Raw genomic sequence first — 22110 nt, forward strand, 5'->3', positions numbered from 1 at the left:
ACAATTTTGTGAAACAACATTTTTACCAATACATCACATCTAGATCAATTTGGCAACAGTAAAAAATTAATGAGTGCTTTATTCCCAAGTATTTGCTACTTCTAGAAGGAAATAAAGACTTTGCTCTCAGAGAACACCACAATGGGGATTTGAGAGATTTAATCAAAAGATCCATTACCTGATGCAAGAAAAAAAAAGCCTATGGAAACCTCTCTTTTTAATTAAAAACCCAAACATCTGACATGCTTCTGAAAACTCGGTTAAAGGTATGTCTTTTATGGAATCCACAGTACAACACATTCCCATTCCCTCTGCTATATTGTAGTAAGGTTTGGTTTGTTAAGTTTGTAATACTGGGCAACTCATTTTTATTTGTCACTGGTAGTAGTGATGATTCAACTCAGAGTTGATTTCTTTCATTTCAACTTATATGTTTTCCCATCAGTTATAATCTACAGGCTTTCAGTTTAAGGATCAGCAAACTAAGCCATTTCTGATGAGGTTTTCAGAAAAAAGAAAAAATGTTGTCCTGTTAAGGAGAATTCAACTGCAGGTAAAGGCTGCCTCTGCTCTTGTGAGTGCTAAATGGAGCCAGTTATAAATTAACAGTTGTCCCTTGGGAATAAAGTTGGTGTTGCAGATTAGTACATATGTCCTGGTAGTTTGGTGGGAGTGGGGATAGGGCCTACAGCTGAGTGGAGGTTGAGGAACCCCAGGAAAAATGAGAAGCCAGCACATGTAGGTTTGGAGGTCTGCAAAACAATTTTAAATCAAAAGTCGGGTCCTTGGAATGCTAAAGTTTGAGAACCACTGCCTCAAATCATAGTTTTCAATTTAGTTACGTTATTGCTTAAATGTTACCCAAGCACACAGCTCAGAATGACTATGAGTTTCAAGCTTCCAGTGGAGACCTCACATGCTGCATGTTATGGATATATACCATTTAAGTAGTGTAGGCGGTCTAAAGAGCCTACCATGTCTAAACCAGGAGTTACTTGTGGAAAAACAGTGAACCTTTTGCCCTTGGCACCAATAGACCTCTACTCATTGTTGAGTGACTGCTGAGAAAGATGTCACATTAACAGGCCAATTTGCAGCTCTGAATTCTGTGCTTTTGAAGACACTAGGAATTCAACTTTATTTCCAACCCCTACACTCACTTGGAAGTGGCCTGCTGGAATGAGATGTACAGTTTGTTGAGATAAAATGGGATCTATATGGAAAAATTATCTATACTTAGCTTTGGAACAGGGGTAGGGAATCTATCTGACCCTTGACTTACCTTGATCCATCCTGCACAAAGCTCACAGCTTCCTGCAGCAACAAGGTGATTTGGTACTTGTGCTCCAGTCTTGTGACAAGTCTCTGCACCTCAGTTCCCCTCTACAGGGCTGGAGTACCAGCGCAGGCTAGCCCTGCTACTGGGGAGAGTCCCAAGTCCTAGTGTGCGCGCACGCGCACACACACACACACACACACACACACACACACACACACACACACACACACACACACACTGCTAGGCTGGAAGGTAAGCGAAGCCCTGGTGTCCACAGTTGTATGAATTAGGGTGAGGTCAGAGTGAAGGGAATTTTTTTGTTTGTTTCATTGCTGTTGTTATTTTTGAGGAGGTTTGGCTGGTTTGCTCTTCATTGGGTGCCAGGTAAGCGAGGGTTATTTTTTATTTCTGTTTGATTGGCAGTTTTGGTTGGGGTTGTTGTGTAGTTTTGTTTTTTGGTGAAGCAGTTGCTGACAGAAAAACATTCCCTACCCCTGCTTCACTGAAGTTAGATCACCTCAATTGCTTATGAGTTAACTAATCAGAACATTTCAACATTAAGGGTGCGTCTACACTAGCAAGTTCTTTTGAAAGATTTTTCAAAAGGAGGCTCTTTCAAAAGATCTTTCAAAAGTAAACCAAAAGAATGTTGCACTCTTTTCAAAATCATTCTTCCTACCCCTTTTCAGGAAGAGCACCCTATTTCGAAAGCTTCTTTCAGAAGAAAAAGTGTGTATATGCTCTGCAGGCCTTTTTTTTTTTTTCAAAAGAGCAGTCCTCATAGGGCCTGATTTTTCTGTCTCTGGACTGTTCTTTCGAAAGAGTGGGACTGTGTGGATGCTCTCTTTCGAAAGAAGCTATTTCAGAAGAGATCTTCCAGAAGAGATTCTTTCGAAAGTTTTCTGTATTGTAAACATAGTCTGCATGTGTATCTTCACTCTGATTAATAGATGTGAGGCTGAGAGATTCCAAAGCTAAGAGGACTCATGCTTTTTTCTTAAACATCATACTGCATCCCAAAGTGTACCACAGGAGCTCTAATGCTAAAAATGAATGGATAAGGAAAATATTGTATAACACTTGTGAACAAAATATTCACAAACCATTATCAACATTTGACTCCTTCTCATTGTTTATCATTTCTGATTTAGTAAAGGAAAATTTTTGAAATTGAAAATACCGCTCCAGTTTGGCAAAAAAATCACTTTTGAAAAAGGGAAATGAGCAAAAAATCATTTTTTACACATGATGAAATCTTCTCATTATAGATTTTGAAAAATTAAAGAGAATTTTCCTGCATTTTTTATTTTTATCAGCGTTGCTTCTACAACTAAAATGCCACAGCAGCACTCTGCTGCAATAGCACTTCAATATAGACACTACCATGAAGGGAGGGATTCTCCTGTCCTTGTAGTTAATCTAGCTCCATGAGCAGCAGAAGGTATATCAGTGGAAGACTTCTTCCCTTGACCTAGTTCTGTCTATACTGAGAAGTTAGGTCAACACAGCTATACTTCTGCACACATCTGAAAGAGATAATTATGCCAATGTAAGTTTTCTGCATAGTCGTAGTGCCACTGATATCAACAAAACTATTCCTCCACATAAAGTTAAACATGCACAACATCTGCAGGCTCGGGGATATATATCTTCATGCTTGCATGCAAACTGATCATTCTTCTGTCATTATAAATGCCTGTATCCAGATGCTTTTATTATTACCAAAACCAATTTCTTATGATAGTTGCATTTATCATCACCCAGAAAGCACAAGGAAACAGATTTGTGGCTTCGTGTACATTTAAAAAAAAAAGAAAAGAAAAGAAAAAAAAGAATTGTTCTTCCAAGTTGCCATAAATTTTCAGGTCTCTTTCAGCAAACCATAGGTTTAACCATCTTCTCTCTGAAAAGGCAATTATATGGGCTCCTTTAATATAATACAGAGCACCCAGCCTAATTTATTCAAATTAAAGAAAACTCTTCATGTAGTTCAAGTAAACTGTAGTGCCCTTGTAATACAAGGTACTCTTACTGAAAACTGAACCTTTCTTTGAACAAATAAATTCATATGGACGGAAGTGTGGGGCTAAGCCAAGTGAAAAGCAAAATTCCCATTGATTTTAACACAGCTGGGATCTCAGACTGTAAGCACAGAACCCGATTCTCAACTTGGGTAAAGGGGATGTAATTATGCTGAGTTACCCCAGCTGAAGATCATTCTTATACTTTAACTTTATTTCTCCCACAGGCATCATATTCAGTCTCTCTAGTCACTGCTATTCATCCATGTTTCAGTAAAAGAAAACCAATACTATAGTCAGTGTTAAATGGGCAATATGCCTGAATTAATTCCAGACTGGGACTCCAGCATAAAGCAAAGGCATAAAAACACACAGCTCTCTAGACACATTAGTTTCTGGCAGGTGAGCAGGCAGCAATAACTTTGTTTGTCTAAAACTGACTGAAATATAAATCTTTGAATTGTGTTCCCTAATGGGGATAATCTTGTCCTGAGCTCTGACCTTCTGATTACAGACACCAAATTCTCTGTTCTTCCAGTTTAAGAAGCAGTTGAGGATAATATCACTGGCATTGACTGAATGTCTGCCTGTTCTAGAGTCAGGTCGGCAGTCTTGAATTCACCCGAGGAAGGTATGATGGTAAGCACCTCTATATTCATATGCAGCCTACACACCCCTTCAATAATGTTTGTACAGAACATGCCTTGTAAGATGTTAGAAGACTAATTCCACACTGGTTGGTAATATTGTAATCGATGTGTTAACCTTATATGTGAAGCGATGAATTCCCTCTGTTTAATATTACTAGAATATATTTAAGGCAAAGACAGCTTACCCTAAGTGAAGGCAATTGTATGGGCAGGGTCACAGAGATCCCCTTAAGACTGTCACTCAGTGGGCTGATCATACCACTGAGCCTACTTAGCTGCCCTCTCGGGCTTGGCAGCACCCTGTCCTGATGAGCTAGAAGCTCTGGTCACCCCCAGCATGGCACATAATTGGGGTTACAATCCACAGGAGAATAACACAGACATTGAGAACAGATCACCTCTGGGATGGTTCAGTCACGGGGACTCGACCCAGTTCCCAGGTGCACAGCCCTAGTGGGATCAAACCCCCAGATAAATCTGTCTTGCTCTGCATAAAAGTTTTACACAGAGCAAACTCATAAAATTTGCCCCATTATTGATGAAAGAGGGAGATGAACAGCTGTTGTTCCCCCCTCACAGCTAACAATTATTGACACTGGGTTTAATAATAAACAAAAGAAGGGTACAAATGGTTGCAAGTGATAACAAACAGATCAAAATAAATTACTAAGCAAAATAAAACAATACACATCACAAGGAATTCTGATCTTAGATCTGTTTTACTCTGCGCTGGGTGACACTGTCTAGTTAACAGATGCAATTTCACATTGATTTATAACATTCTATAGTATTTACTGAGCGGTGATGAGTAACCGCCCAAAACACACTCTAATCTGCAGTCGGAGGGCAAGCCGTACGCAGAGGCTGCATCAATGAAGCATGCCTGATTTTGCTGTTAAAATTAACGTACAAATATTATAGGAAAATGTGTATACACTTGTCCTCTTTTGAAAAAAAATAAAGCATTTGCGCATGGAGGTTTAATAACGTATGCAACCTCTTCCCTGGGAAGTACAGATTGTCAACTGTAAATTCCTCTCCAGGAGACATAACAATGTAGCTAACATTCCACTGAGTGTTACGACTGAACGAATCACTCCAACTCATTAAGATGTTATGACTATTCATACTCTTGGCAAATTGCCAGAGGGCATAATTTAGATGGTAAATTTTACACAACTGTCAAAACAGCCCTAGAAGGTTGATTTCTATTCATTTACTCAGGTCATTTGAAATTGATCAGACTTGACAGTACATAGGAGAAGACAATTCTCTTCTTTGATTAAAAGAGAGAATTAAAAGAGAAAGAGATTAAGCATATCATGCCAGAATGCCATCTCTCTGTAATGTCACCCCTGAAACTTTCTCAAAAAAAAAAATACCAACCAAACCTAAAGCTGAACAAAAAAAAAAATGAAGAATTGATAATTCTTGAAAGAGGGATATTGATTGGTAAATTTTCAGAATGAATGTTACAACTCAAGTTTGAGAATGTATGTTAAAAATGTTAAGAATTACTTTTGCTTTTAAAATGTCCTTTGCCAAATATGCTGCTGCATATTGGTTTTGCGGAGACTAAAGAGAAATCTGTTCATGCAGCATTGTTGAATGCTAATAGACACTTGCATGTCCATTTAGCAAATGCCGAATACTCCAAGATTCGATTTTATAGAATGATCTTTTGAGCACAGTAAGGAAGACCTGCAAGTACAGATTTAATATTCTCATTTCCCACCTGTTTCAACACTAACAGGGAGAATAGACTATTGGCTGGTGAAAAAGTACAATCATTGTTTTATGAAAATATTTACGAAAATGTAGTCCCTTGGATAGAGATTGTCTATTTTGTGGTCTTATATCACCAAAGCTTAAATGAGTCCCAACCCCAATGGGGCTTTAAGGCACTAACAATAATGAAAAATATTTACTACTATTAATAATGCACCCAAGAAGTGAGAAATAAGACACTTGTCTGTTAATTGGTATTGTGATGGTGTGTATATACCTCAACTTGCAGTAAGGACAGGAAATGCTTGCTGGCCTACTACAGAGGAGAGGAAAAATTGCTGTTCTCCTCCCAGGTGTGGATTAGAGCTCTCACACAAAGTGGGATTCCTAAAAGAGGGGGATATCTGTTACTGATGAAGAAAAGAAGGGGCCGACATCCGGTCAGAAGAGACTCCACGATCATTTAGTCTGAGCTCCAGCACAATGCAGAGCACAGACCCTCACCCACCCATGCCTGTAATACACCTCCAATCTCTAACTGAATTACTGAAATAATCCAGTCTTGACATAAAGACTTCAAACCTACATAGGTCAGGCCTTAGCTAACAACGCAACCCCCTAATGTAGACTTAATTTACATTAATGAAGAGTAATGTATACGCATGTAGCGACTCTAGTGACTAAAATCCCAGTGGAGAACAGACTTTTGTATTAAGTCAACTTTGGACATACATAACTATTAGTCTGTTAGCCTTGGCGAGCGAGGAGTGCTGACATCTATGCTAGAAAAAGGATTTTACTCCCAGGAGAGTCTCTAGGCTGGAGTAACAGTTATGATCGATCCCTAAGGGACCAAATCCTTGAGAAAGGAGTTGTTGTGCAGTGGAAAGAAAGCAAAGAAATAGCAGGAAAAGAAGAGACCCAGTTTGAAGAGAAACCAGCAATGTCACCCAATATATTTTAAATAAGTGTTCTCCTCTCACATCAATGCTGAAGCAGTATCTATTGCAGCAGGCAGCAGAGAGGGAACTCAGTCAACACATCCACTGGAGATTAATCCTGTTGCTGATGCTGCCTTTTACTGCTATCAGTGGTGTGGGACTCCTTTTAAATTCACAATTGTGGAGGGAAGCAGAACAATGTGGCTGGGAGCCCAGGGAGCAGGTTGCTCTGCTTCCCACCACCACAGTGAGTGCAGGGGAGGGGCAACCCCTGCTGCTGGCGCCAGGCCCCCTGCTAATCCCCTGGGCCAAGCAGCTCAGTGAGGAGGGGAGAGGAAGAGGAGGTTTGGGAGAGGGCATAATGGGGGCAGGGAGATGGAGAGTGGTGAAGGAGGAAGGATGGAAAGAGGTGGGGGTTGTCTCAAGCCCTGCACCCTCCAGGGGGTGGCACTGGTCCCAACCCTCTGCTGCTTTTCAGTGATTTAACTTCTGCTTCAGGAAGTCTAACTAAATCCACAAACCTGTCATAATAGCAGAATAAGGGCAAGCGTACAAACTAGGGAATAAATATATCTTATGTCAATGCATGAAATGCTGCAAAGGTTAATGCCTATCTGCAGGGTTGGGTCCTCTTAGAATTTATTTCTGAAAAGGTTTTTGCAATACTTTGTTAGACCAAACTAAATAAAGGGACAGGGAGAGGGATGAACTTCCAGATAGGAATTCATGACCCAATATAATGGCCTGTAAGCTCCAGAAAGACCATGATGGAGACTGTCCCTATTGATATAACAACCACAGTTCTTTCTTTAGAAATGCTCCTTGAACATTGTGTCATGACAGAAACAGTTATAAATTCTAGGTAAACAAAGAAACAGGTTGGAAAGAATGGCTTGAAAGGATGTCTGTACTCATAGTTCGCAATCGTATAAGCAGTAGATTGGTGGTGGCATACTATTATTGTAATACATTATACACATAATGATTTTTAAAAATGAACAGATGAATATTTTAATGAAATTAAAAAAACATTCTTATGAGTAAAGATTTAGGTTCCTGTCTCTTAGTTATATGTCCATTAGAAACCGCATGAATGTGATTCATATATAAATATTGGTTGAAATATTAAGGCTTACTTTACAGTGAAGCGTTTTGCCAATAAAGTCACGTTATCTATCTCAATGTAACAGCATACATAGTCTCAAGTTATCTGGCAATAAAGTAACTTGAAGCTAAAAGTCTGGTGTAGACATAGTCTGTATTGCTCTCTCTTGGGTTATGCATTTATTGATGAGTTTTACTTCCAGATTGTTAACTTACCTTGATGTGAAATCTTATTGGAGACATAGTGCAAATAGGGTTTATATCTCTGTACTAGTCTTAGAGGAGTAGTGATGTCAGTCTATAGCTTCACAAATAACAAGCAGTTCTGTAGCACCTCAAAGACTAACAAATGTATTAGGTCATGAGATAAGACCCACTTAGTTGAGGCTAAAATTAAACCCATCCACAGTCTCCTCCTCTTCTCATGTGAAATGATAGAATTGCACACTGTGCACGCAAAAAGTAGCATTGCTTGGCTTGTATTTAGACACTTTTTCTCCATGATAATGAGAAAATGTTAATATGCCTGCTCAGTCCAATGCCATTCTGGGGGGAATTCAGTGGGTACTGCTCTACTTCCAGGTTGATATAACCTCAGACACCATTCTTCTTTGCATTCAGAGGGAAGTTGGTTGAAGTCCAATGCTTAAATGTGCACTTTCCCAGTAAAGACTGAAGCTTCGCTTTAACCAGATATTTTCTCAAATAGCAGTGTCAGAGGCTACTGGTTCAAAAAAAAAAAATATGGCAGCACTAGCCCTACTGTAGATTTAGTGCATAACAGTGCTTTTGGAAGTATAGCTTACAGAAGTTCAGTGAGTGAAGTAATCTATATTAACATGGGGTGGGGTTTTTTTTGGTTTTCTTGGGGCGGGGGAGTATTATTGCGTGTTTGTTTGTTTTGGCCAAAACAGACTATGTCCACAATAGGAAAATTTTGGCAGGTTAGGTATGCTAAAAAAACTTAAGTTAGACTAGGCCAGAGAATGCTCAGATCTCTGGAAACAGTTCACGAGGCATTCTCAGAGGCTTAGCAGAAGCTTCAGAGCAGCTACTTCCTTACAAACAAGACATGATGGTGTCCTTAGCCACTATTTGTCAGAAGCTAGGAATGGGCAATAGGGCTTGTTCTTTCCCTTTGGGATATCTGGCATTGGCCACTGTTGGAAGAGAGGATACTTGGGTAGATGGACCTTTGGTCCGACCCATTATGGACATTCTTGTGTTCTTATGATCTAATTAGCATAATCACTTGGCTTTTGGTAACATGATGTCTATTTTTACACTACTGCCTTTCTATAACTCAGAAGTATGTAAAAAATTAAGCCGGTTTTCAAGAGGCTTTATGTGAACAAAAAGTACTCAGCAACTACTATTTATTTTTGCCAAACAGTATCCTTAATGGTCAGACACACGAAGGACCTACAGTGAGGACAATGAAACCATGGGATACTTCCAGATCCCTAGACCCTGGGAAAAGCAGAAAATGCCCCAAATAATGACGAATTCCCGAGTGAGTCATCTTAAATGATGAATGATGAAGCCAGAAATGAAAATACCCCCAATAGGGTAGACACCAGGCAAAGGACAAATGAGGTAAAAGAACATTAATCACGACTTGATTATCTTAATAACAATAACATTTTTGAAAATGAGACTGTAATTGTTGTTGCTAATGAAAAGCTCAGCATTGTCATTATTGCAGCACATCTTAGCTACGTCTACATGTGAAGCTTACATCGAAGTAGCTTATTTCGATGTAGCAACTCGATGAATAACGTCTACACGTCCTCCAGGGCTGGCAATGTCGACGTTCAACGTCAATGTTGCGCCGCACCACATCGAAATAGGCGCTGCGAGGGAACGTCTACACGCCAAAGTAGCACACATCGAAATAAGGGTGCCAGGCACAGCTGCAGACAGGGTCACAGGGCAGACTCAACATCAAGCCGTTCCCTTAAAGGGCCCCTCCCAGACACAGTTGCACTAAACAACACAAAATCCACAGAGCCGACAACTGGTTGCAGACCCTGTGCATGCAGCATGGATCCCCAGCTGCCGCAGCAGCAGCCAGAAGCCCTGGGCTAAGGGCTGCTGCCCACGGTGACCATAGAGCCCCGCAGGGGCTGGAGAGAGCGCGTCTCTCAACCCCTCAGCTGATGGCCACCATGGCGGACCCCGCTATTTCGATGTTGCAGGACGCGGATCGGCTACACGTGCCCTAGTTCGACGTTCAACTTCGAAGTAGGGCGCTATTCCCATCCCCTCATGGGGTTAGTGGCTTCGACGTCTCGCCGCCTAACGTCGATGTTAACATCGAAATAGCACCCAACACATGTAGCCGTGACGGGCGCTATTTTGAAGTTAGTGCCGCTACTTCGAAGTATCGTGCACGTGTAGACACGGCTCTTGTGTTAGATCTCGGGAGATATGTGTGCAAGAGTCAGCATAAGCCAAATAAGAGATTGGGAAGGATGCAGATGTTCCCATCATGTTCTATATCAGTATTGCATTTTGTGAAGGGAAATTATAGTAAATAACTCAAATAATTTTTCCTTAATGCATCTGATTAGGATATTTCAATGTAATGATAAATGTAACAAAATTGACAAAAGTGTTGATGCCATTATTGCTATTAGTTGTTTCAAATACTATTTTTCTGCAGTTTGTATTTCTGGAAGTTATGGTACTGAGAAAATGAGAGAAAAGAGAGGAAGTTCTGTGTGCCATGCTGGGAAATACAGAAGTAGTGAACAAAAAGTACCTCAGCCAAAGTCATGTTTATACTACTGCAGAAAATTGACCTACAGGGTGCAAATCCATCTACATGAATAATGTAGCTCTAGTTGATGTGCCATAAATTGTTACCTCAGGGTTTGCACCAGGAAGTGTCAATGGGAAAAACTCTCCTATCAGCTTACATTTATCATCCTGCTCAAAGGACCTCTATTTCCTGTGTCCACAGTGTATTCATTGTGAGCCTAATTGATTTTGAACTAAAATACAATGAAGAAACTTTTGGGAATGAATATTAAGACTATTTTTTCCTACAGAATGCCTTCCATGTAGGTCCAAAGCAATTATTTCTCAAATGTCGTTTCTTATATTTTAAGTTTCCTCTAGTATTTTTTTCAAGTACAAGTAAGGAAATACTCTATCTTTGGCTCTGCTTCCCTTTCCTCCCACTCCCCCTGCTTATTTGAAACAACAACCCAACAGCATACGAAAGTACTCAAAAAAAAAAGCTTTGGAAGTAAGGGAACTTCGAAGTAGAATGGGTACTTGGAAGTGCCCATGGCTATACTGCATGCCAGCAGTTCATAGCTAGCAGCTTGGAAATTCGTGTGGCTGGAATTATGCTAATAAGGTGCTGCCCATGCAGCGCAGCACCTCATTGCTATTCACCGATCTCGTTCATTTATATGCCCCCTTCAAAGGAGGGGGCTAGTGTAGACAAGCCCATTTGGTATTACAAATAGGCCACAGAGTTAAGATGCACACAAGTCATGTGTTATAATTCCTGTTTAAATTGTATCTCCTTTAGCCTGGACTGCTTTTGAAAAGACTTTGAAAGCACGTAAATTTAGGTGTAAGGAAAAAAAGAAAAGTGGTGGGGGAAACAAACAATGACGGAAAATAAAATTAACATTAACAGTTGGAGTTACACTCTAATCTCATTTGCATTAGTGTAAATGCAGAATAACTCCACAAAAGTCATAGTTACTCTGCATATATAGTCACGTAAATAAGCCTAAAATCAGAGGTGGAAAAAGTACCCAAAAAGTTACGTTAGTAGATGTACAGCTGCTAGGGGATGGGGTATATAATATGCTGGTAAATGCAATACTGTACAGTTTTCTGGCATTTGTAACTTTCAGATCATTCAAGTCCTTAATCTGCTTTTGTTTCACACTGGTTACAAATATTAAAGACATCAAGACATTTATTTTTCAGCGAAGTCTTCCCTAAGACTTAAAAAACTGTAGAAAGTCCATTGTGGTGAGAGAGCTTTTGAAACCTTATGAATAAAACCAGAATCTTATAAAAACTGGACTATACTGAACAAGGATGTAGTACAAAGGGTCAACTGTAGCAATTCTTAGAATGTGTTTCCTGTGAATCCATCTGAGTATCTTACCTGACTATTATACAGATCTGATGTGATGGATTCCTAGGTCAGAAGTAGCACTTTTGAAAGGCAGATTTTCTAAATTCTGAAAATCTGTAACTTTGGCACTAAAATGACCATACTGGCAAGAGATAATAGCACTCAGGGCAGAAAAAATTAGCTAGTGAGGTAAAACAGCCCTGTGATGGAGCAGCAAGCAAGGTGTAAATCTTACCACTGGGAAACACTCTAGGCAACTTGATGCAGAGAGGTGCCCTAGTCTGAATTATAACAATTGTGGTATTTTTCCACTGAATCAAGTGTTGCCCCCTTTCTAAGAATAGATGAAGAAAATCTAGCTTTTTTGTCTCTCTTAGAGAATCCTACAGACCTGATTCCAAGACAGGTTGACAGAAGAGTCACCCTCTGTCCCTGCTACATGAAACAGCCACCCTGTCTCCTGTGGCCAACACCATATGTCAGTAAAGAGGGCTGAGTAGATAATGACTTAATTTCACAGCTGCTGGAAGTAGGGGCGCAGTCACACACCCCTGGCTTGTAGTGTATTCTATCATATAAGGATTTATAATTTGGTTCAATGGCTATCACCACCCCAGCTATCCACACTGTTCCAGTATCTAGTTCTAGTATCCCCCATCTAGTTTATGAAAATCATGTATTATTTCCATTGATTGTGTATGTAGGGTTTATCCTAATTTTTTTTCTTCCCACCCTCTCCAGAATAAAGGGTCACCGTATTTCAGAAATAAACCATCAGTTGAGTTTATCAGGGCTCTGCAAGGACTGCAGAGAGCACAGTAGAATTAATTACCTGGAATACCTAGCTGGAGTTATTGGTTCTAACTAAATTAGGAACAAGGACTAATTACACCAAAGCTGCAGTTCTAATCCCTGTACAACCATGTCATGGCTCAGTTAACTTGAAATACACACACAGACAGAGGAAACAGGAGTCCCTCTTAAGAAGGGAAACCACCAGAGACTCTTGTGAGAAAGGAATTTCTATTTTGGTGGTTTGGTGTGTGTAATTTTTCATGATCTCAATTGTCTAAACATCTTCCGGTTCGATCAGCCATAAATCGTTAATATTACGCATGTGTAAGTGGTCCCTTAGTTACATGGTTACCATTTACCTACCCTGATTGGAAGACTTAAACAGAAAGGCCATGTCTACACATGCCCCTCCCTTTCAGAAGGGACATATTAATGAGGCACTTCAGAACAGGTTAATGAGGCACTGATAAGCATATTCAGTGCCTCATTGGCATAATGGTGGCCAGTTGAGCTTTGAAAGTGCTGCTTTCGAAATGCAGACTGGCTGTATAGACACAGTGCTTTGAAATAAACCTCATCCTTCAAAATTCCCTTATTCCCCAAACAAATTTTGAAGTGTGGGGCTTATTTCAAAGCGCCACGTCTATATAGCCAGTCTGCATTTTGAAAGCAGCACTTTCAAAGCAGAGCTGGCTGCTATTATGCTAATGAGATGCTGAATATGCATGTCATCGCCTCATTAACCTGTTCCAAAGTGCCTCATTAACATGCCCCTTCTGAAAGGGAGGGGCATGTATAGACACAGCGACAGGTTGCATCTCCACGTGCCACTTCTTCTGGAAGCAGCAAACTAATGAGCTAAATGGAAGATGCTAATGAGGTCCAGATGCAAATTTTCCATGCCTCGTTAGCATAGCAGCACATGGTTTGGAGTCCAAAAGAAGGTCTTCTGGACTCCAAAGTACACATGGAGACCCGCGGCCTACGGGGATCTTCTGGAAGGAGGATTTCTTTTGGACCTTCTTTCAGACACCAAACCATGTGCCGCTATGTTATGAGGCATGGAAAATTTGCATCCTCCTTCTGGAAGCCACTTCTTCCTCCACATGTACTTCAGAGTCCGGAAGAAGCTCAAACCACGTGCCACTATGCTAATGAGGCATGGAAAAATTACATCCATGCCTCATTAGCATCTTCCAGTTAGCTTATTAGCATGCCACTTCTGGAAGAAATGGCACGTGGAAACGCAGCCAAAGAGTAATAAATGGCAAGTACCAAATACTTTTATTCATGCACAAATATCTTTCTTTCCACAAAAATATAGGTAATGAAATTAACAACGTTCGTAGAAACAGAGCCCAGTTGTCCAAGTGTTTTCAGAAAAGCTGCCTGCATGCAACTGAATCAAGCTGCAAGATGAATTTCATTATCATGTTCATAATCTTCCCTCCCTATGATCTATGCATGGAGGAAGAGAACTAGCCAGTAAAAAAATGTCCACAGGAGTTAGAAGAGAGGAACTCCAAAGATTGGAATGGAAGATGAAATGAAAACGGGGTGATTAAAAACTTATTTTTTAAAAAATTCTTTAAGTTGCTCAGATACCAGTGATGGGCACTGTCAGAACCTACATATGCAAATGAGTTTAATTGTAAAGTCTATTCCAAAACAAAACAATCATATTATTCTGATAGTTAAAATAACTAAATAAATGCTTTCTTAGCATATTTTTCTGAGAAATCTCTGTAGTTTAAAAGTGGAAGGATAGTGTTTGACAGGAAGTACTTTCAATAAAACAGGCTGTTTCATCAGAATCAAAATATTTGGTTCTGTATTGAAAAGAAAATAAATTTCAAAACCCTGAAAGGTGCTCTGAAATGGAATGGTCATCCTCTGGTCAGACTCTACCATAGTTGATTCAGTGACATTTTGCAGTTGTAAATGCAAGGGCATGAGGTCTAGTTTGGAAGTTTTCTATTAAGAAGTGATCCATATTAGGAAAAATTTGCTCCTCACCACTTCACATTATTATATCAGTCAAGGGGACTATGGGTTTATTGATAATTCATAGGAATATTAGCACCATTATTTGGTCTTTCTACTATGGACAGAAACCAGGAGAGGACAAATCTCACTTAGGCTACGTCTACACTAGCCCCAAACTTCGAAATGGCCACGCAAATGGCCAGTTCGAAGTTTACTAATGAAGCGCTGAAATGCATATTCAGCGCTACATTAGCATGCGGGCAGACACGGCACTTAAAAATTGATGCGCCTCGCTGCCGCGCAGCTCGTCCTGACAGGGCTCCTTTTTGAAAGGACCCTGCCTACTTTGAAGTCCCCTTATTCTCATGAGCTGATGGGAGCCCCGTCGGGACAAGACGCGCGGCGGCGAGGCGCGTGAATTTCGAAGTGCTGCATCCGCCTGCATGCTAATGAAGCGCTGAATATGCATTTCAGCGCTTCATTAGTAAACTTCGAAATGGCCATTTGTGTGGCCATTTTGAAGTTTGGGGCTAGTGTAGACACAGCCTTAAAGTCACAGAGAGTTAGTACCAAAGGAAATCTTAATTTTCATTTTCAAACTAAATCAGTTTTATGTAAACATCCAAATGTTCCAAAATTGTAGTTATAGTATCAGATTTATTTAGCCCAGATGCTGATGCAGATGATAAAGAATACATAATAATAATAATAATAATAAAGAATACAGGAATAATTTAGTTCACACCATGGTACAAAGGAAAATTATGGCTATAATGACAGGATATCATAACATATGCAGAATTGGCCTTTAAATGATTATGAGTCCTCAGAGGTAAGCATCATCAGCTACTATGCTCCCAAAAAAAGTAGAGCCAAATTAAGTTGAAAATTTCCTTACCATAGGAAAGTCTGTCATTTCAATATTTTCATTCCAAACCAGGACAAAAAAATGAAATTAAAGCTAGCAGAAAAGAAATCAGAATGGAAATTATTTTTTTCATTTAAACTGTCAACATATTTCATATTGACACTTCCAATTGCCTATTGTTTAATATTGTTAAATCAAAATGTTTCATTTCAGTTCATGGAAATTACCTGAAATGCTTTGTTTCAAGTCAGTTCAATATTGAACCACATTCTTCTATAGTGGCACATTGTCTCAAGGGAGCTGTGGTTCTGAAACCTGATATCTCTTGGTCCCCTAGATTCTGAGTTCCCAGGTTAGACTATATCTTCCACGATGCACCACACAGAACTTGGTTAAAGTGGAATCCAAACTGCATTGTGGGAGATATAGTCTTCCAGGCAACCAAGCCTATAGAATAGGGGCCCAAAATACAATGTGAAAATGTATATAGCCTCAAGGCAAACAGCAAGAGTTTGAGAGTATTTATAGCATCAGATTCTACAACAGAGTGCCACGGGCATTTGAAAATAACAGTAGGGAAATCTTAGAATCTATCACTCTAATGGGAAGTATCAAAGTTCAGATTCATTATCCTCACTGGTACCAAGCACTAGTGAGTCAGAGGTGCTGTTGAACAACTCCCTCTGTAGATCATGCTAGTGGTACTCTGTATACTGACCAGTGGGTAATATCATCAGTGTGTGAGATAACCATCTCCCACTCCATTGATTGAGCATGGTACCTTCAAGTTACTTTCTCATCCCACTGCCCCACACAAATTGAAGACCCATTTTTTAATATATGTTGTCATTGGAATTCCCATCAGGGAACATTTAAAATAGATAAAGTTGTATAGCAAGCAATCTGCACTGCTTATGGTCTTACTCACTAACTTCATTGGACTTTGGCCATATTTTGCACTCATTTGCTCTCAGTAAAAATAGATGTAAATAACGACAACAATGTACAAAGAAGGAAAGAATCAGGCACAGCTGTGAATGATGCTATGAACATAATAATGATTATTGGTTCTTAATTCTGTGTTGATTCTTAATTCTGCCAACCTGATGCAACTCTGCTCATGAACATATCTTAAGAATTAATTTAGGACTCAGTTCCACTTCTATTGGGAAAGGCACTTCCTAGGTAAATGCTTGCATACTTCATGCTATTTGCTATCCAGCATCACAACTGTGTTCTTATATATATTATTAATAGGTTTGACAGATGTGTAACGTCTGAAGCAGAGACTGATCCTTTTGTGGAGCCTGTTCTACCTGCAAAAGAGGCATGGGACCTGCTGGGTGGTCATGTAGTTCAAAGAGCAATTAAGAAGGATAAGGTCATTACAGAGTAGATATACAATTTCTTTGTGGAATATTAGAGGACTACTTCCAACAAATGCATTTGCCCAATTCTCCCCAAAGGGAAATGGTGGGGAAATTTTATCAAATACCTTCTACCTTATGCCCCTCTAAAATACCATCTTCTGAAATAGAGAAAAGACTGAAAATAAGCAGCAGAAAATTGAACAGTTGTAAACTAGTTGAACTGGGATTATGTGTTAAGGCTGACTTCAGGCCCCTAAAATGCCATCATTCTGCCAACAACAAACAAATTCTTCTTTATGATGCCTCGGCTATTATTCCCCTGAACTCTCCACATCATGTCACATAAATAAATAACGTATTTTACATTGACAAGGACATGAAACAAACTTGAACTTCTTAAGCTCCAGATACAGCCAACTGCCAGATTAATTCATATGTCCTACATTATTTTTATCAAAAAGTGGAATATTAATAGTTTACAGGGGGAGATATTGGCAGCTTCTTGAGACTGCAGTTTTATCTGTCCAATTGAAAGCACCGAAGCAGATTTAATGTCCTGGGACAATTTCCATTCCCAATTACGCTCAGGAAAAGCACATTAAAATCAATGAGCTTGTAGCATGTGCTAAATTACAGAATCCCAAGGCTATGACCATTCTGTGCTGAGGATTTTATTTCATGCACAAAATAGTGTCACATATTTAAAATATTATCCAATAAATGTAAATAAATCTGTTGCAGAAACCCAGGTTTTAGCCCACACTGCAATGTCCACACAGCTATTTTTAGCATGATAGCATGAGTCCTATGATCACAAATCGTGAACGCAGGCTCCGAGACTCACAACCCCAGGCTGTCACATGCTGTGCAGATGTACCTTCTTGTAGTAGGGCTTGATCCAAAGTCCACTGAAGTCAGAGGAATGATTCCCACAGGGAAAGATTTCAGCTGGCTTTGGATTAAGCTCACGATGCTGATCTATTTTTGAGAACTCTGAATGAAAATCCTAGTCATTTGAAATGTATTACATTGAGTAAACACCTAAGCTAGAAAGACAGAGGTGTTGCTCGAAGTCTACGTTTATCACAATGGATTTAGTAAACAGCACTGTGATGTAAAGTAGGAATGTCTCTCTCAAACTCTTTGCTGCGTTTGTTCCTTTATCTGTGGCATCAATCCTACATATCTATTATGAAGACTTAGGATGGAAGCATGCTATAGGCAAGTACTAAAATTAATAGAGTATACAAAAGTATCAACACATTTTCATATCAAAACCCTGCTATCATAGTATTTCCTGCATCATATTAAGACTGTCAACTTGAGCCACATCCAAAAATATTGCCAGTTTTGATCTCATTTGTATAGACATATTATAAAACCAACAGAAATGAGTATAGTTAAGCATCATTTTTACAACATCATGCCCTTCCTCACTGGACACTGAGCAAACATTGCTGCTGCCGGACAACACTCAGTAGTATTCTGTGGTGAAGCACAAATCCGGCCATTTTCTGTGCCATTGTACAGGAACCCTTCCAGAAAAACTAGCCAGCTGCTTCATAAATTAGAAGGGATATAGGTGGAAATGGGGAGAGGGAGCACACAGGGAACTTATACCTCTGTGAGACAAAGAAGGGTTGCAGGAAATAAGGCACATCTGGAACCAGATGATCTGTTGCTACATGTTCCCTTGGTCCACTCTGTGCTGCGGAGCCCAGGTACTGGGGCTGGTGCGGCTATTCTGGCCATTAGATAAAGTATCATCTGCAGAGAAGCTATGCTGCTGCTCTGAGGCTTGGACAGAATGATTCCTGTCACTCTCCCTCTTCTGGCCCCCTCTCATGCAGATGCTCCCACATACACCCTTGTGGAGTTCCCTTCTCCCCAACAACATCCTGCGAAGTTACTAAGGCTTGGCACAGAGAAGAGAATTTCAACGTAGGTGGACAAAACCCAGGCCTCAGCACCCAAACAGTTTTCCAGCTGCTTTACAAGAACAGCTCCAGAAATAAAAGCAATTGAAGTATTTGGTCATAACGCGTGCAGGCAGCCAGGCTTATGACAACAGTGTAATGCACACAAGCTGCCAGAACAAATCGGACAGTGCTGAACATTTCTGAGGGACGGCAATTCTTCCACTGTAAATATCTGAATGATAGACTGATAAACAGTGAATTCAAAGTAGTCAAGAAGAAACCCAGTAGAGGAAGACTTCTGAAGGATCCAACAGCCACCAAAAAGTTCATTCCTTGAAGCCGTACTCTGCAGCCCACCCAGTGAGTCAGATGAAAGAAGAGAATGAAATTGTAAAACTGGGTCCACATTAGAGAATGAAATCACAAACAACTGATCGGGTGGGAGATCCCCAAAGTAAATAGCAATAGTGGAGTTTATCCACCGCACATAGCTATGCTGTCTCGGAATACATCCATATGGTTGCAGTCTACCATTTTTCCTAGTACAGGTCTCTGTAGCAGTTATTTGTGAGAGATTTTGCAAGGACTTTTGTGGTGCCCAGCATGAACGTGAAGGATGAAATCAAACTCCCAGTACTCCCAAAACACCAGCATAACTTGTAAGACTTTTTCACAAAATGGAGGTAAGGATGAATGCTGAAGTTTCCACTGTATGCTCATTATGGAAGGTTTCTGCTGGAGCTTTAAGCTACAAGATGTATACAATAGCTATAATGAAGTGCTGAAGGATGTTCCAGCAGCATATGAAAAAATATAATCACGATCCATCTCAATGTTTCTTTCCCATTCACAAATGCATAGGAAGCCTTGGGAATATGAAAGCTTAAGTATATTTCAATTTGTGAAAAAATGAAATGTTTGCTTAAAATAAAAGTAACAAATCAAAGAGTGTATAAGGAATGCATGATCAGCGAATCCCACCGTCTTAATTAATTGTCCTGCTAGTTGGGGCCAAGCACTCAGTCCTTATTCATTATCCTGATTAAATCTAGTGGTCGTCAAGTGAGGGTTAGGAAACAGCTTTACTCACCTGTCTGCTTCAGTCCATTGAAGGCAACAGCACCAGTTCTGCTCCACTCTCTTGCTGGTTCCATAGGGTCACGCTCACTTCCCTCAGGATTCTAAAGCTCTGGCTGTGTGAAACTCCAAGCACAGAAGGATGTAAGACAGTACCCCTAGCATTTCAAGCAGACTCTCTCAGTAAATCCCCAAAGCAATCCTAAATCCCAAGCCCATGCATACTTGATCTGGCTACCAAGCTCAGACCCTTGCTGTCCAGATTAGAGTGGTCCACTTCCCTCATTGGACAGACATTCTCTTAGTCGTCTCCCTTTTCAGGTATCTGCCGACACACCACAAATATGTCAGCTTTGGGATGTGGGGAAAGAGGAAAGTCCAAACTGTCCTATATGGATAACTGTATGGAACTCCTGAGGAATATGTAAATTATAACGGTCAGCAGTCACAGATTGCCTCAGCTTTCCCATTTGTCCAGAGGGGGCTCCAGCAGAAAGTGTATAGGAGTCAACACATAGCCGGCAGAACACTTCCTGAGTTCAAAGACCTGTGGCTCCCACACGGTGCAACTGAAGCTTATGGTGACCCTAGCCTTGATGGTGCGCATGATGCTTAACATATATAGAAGACATCAAGTAACCTGTCCTGTTGAATTTAAAGTTTAAGGATTCAGTTTACCAATGGCACTTTTTGTATAGCATGAGACTGGGGCTAGCTCTGCACTGACTACCCAAACTGGGGGTAGTAGCACCTTGTGGAGAGTAATCTCTATAGGGCCACTTCACTCCCTTCCAAACTGGTGGCTGGGCAGCCATGAAGGAGTCTGGTTTGGCCCATCCGCAAGCACCAGTTGGTACAGTTGAACCAATGTGACGGAGGAATTAATCTGTTCAGTAAACAGGAATGTGGTTGAATTCTTCCCTGTGAGAGCAAAGAGGGAACCAGAAAACAGATGTGTACCCTGAGTCATAATCCGGTTTCCAATTTGCTTCTGGAACCACGCTCTTCTCCTTCTTCGGGGCTTGTGGCAAAGCCACACTGAGCCCATTATTCTTTAATATTAACATGAGTCAGGACAACAGAATTTGGGTATGCAGAAACAGATTGCAAGAGGCCTTGAAAAGGAAAGACTGTAGGTATCCAAATTACAGATATATGACAAAAATCACAAAAAACAGACCAAAGAATTTAAAGACAGTGCACTTGAATTAGGCCTTTTTACTCAACCATTTACACCACTAACTCTCAATACAGTGAAAACTGCAAAAATTGTCACAGCTGGTCAATTCTGCACTCCTTAATTACTGAAATCAGCACCTGAACACTCCTGAAACAGAGTCAGACTCTCACAGGGCTTGTCTTTACTGCCACATTGACTTGGACTAGCCAGGCTCCCATTCACGAACATAAATCTACCCCATGAGTGCACTGGTACTTTCAACCTGAGATAGCCTATCTCTCACGGGGGAAGAGGCGTAAACTTTGGTAATAGTCGCATACAGGCAGCCCTCACATTTGCAATGAGGACACAAGATGAATCACTCCCGTGCTGATTGTCCTTCAGTGATTTCCTACAATTCCCAACAGATGCCCAAAAGATCAAATAAATTGTCCCCCAGTGCATTGGCAAAGAATCAGAGTTGCTCAATTAACTGCAGTGCACTGAGTAAATACATCAGCCAGGAGACGGCACAAAATAACACTTCAACTCTGAGAGCCTAAAGAAAATATATTCTGATAGCAAGTATTCATTCTTAACTGTTACAGTATAGACTAGACTGGCACCAAAATGCACCCACTGCCTGCAGAGTACAATGCCTCCCATAATTGGTGTTCAATAGATATCAGAGTTTCTTGCAATCAACATCTGTACAAATCATAATCACTGTGCCAACTGCAGTTTAAGAATGAAGAAATGTGGTTTTAGAAATTACATCAGGTTATAAACCCATATAAGTTACCTTGTCCAGGTTAGAAATTAACATTGATCAATGAACATAACTATATTGATTGCTCAAAATAATAAATTGTTGCAAGAAATTCAGGTAAACTAAAAATGTTTACATCTGCCCAATGAATTCAGAGAAAGTAGATTTTGTACAAAATAAAAAAAAATGATGAACCTGGACTACTGGATCTTTTTTTGGTACAAAGAAATTGAAAGCCTGCTGATTTCCCCAGGTTTAGGAAAGTCTTACTTTACTGTCAATTCTCCACAAAGAGCTATATCATCTGATCAATGGAAATCAAGAGCTGCTGAATAA

This window comes from Carettochelys insculpta, chromosome 4 (genome assembly GCF_033958435.1).
Source record: "Carettochelys insculpta isolate YL-2023 chromosome 4, ASM3395843v1, whole genome shotgun sequence".
Lineage (NCBI taxonomy): Eukaryota > Metazoa > Chordata > Testudines > Carettochelyidae > Carettochelys > Carettochelys insculpta.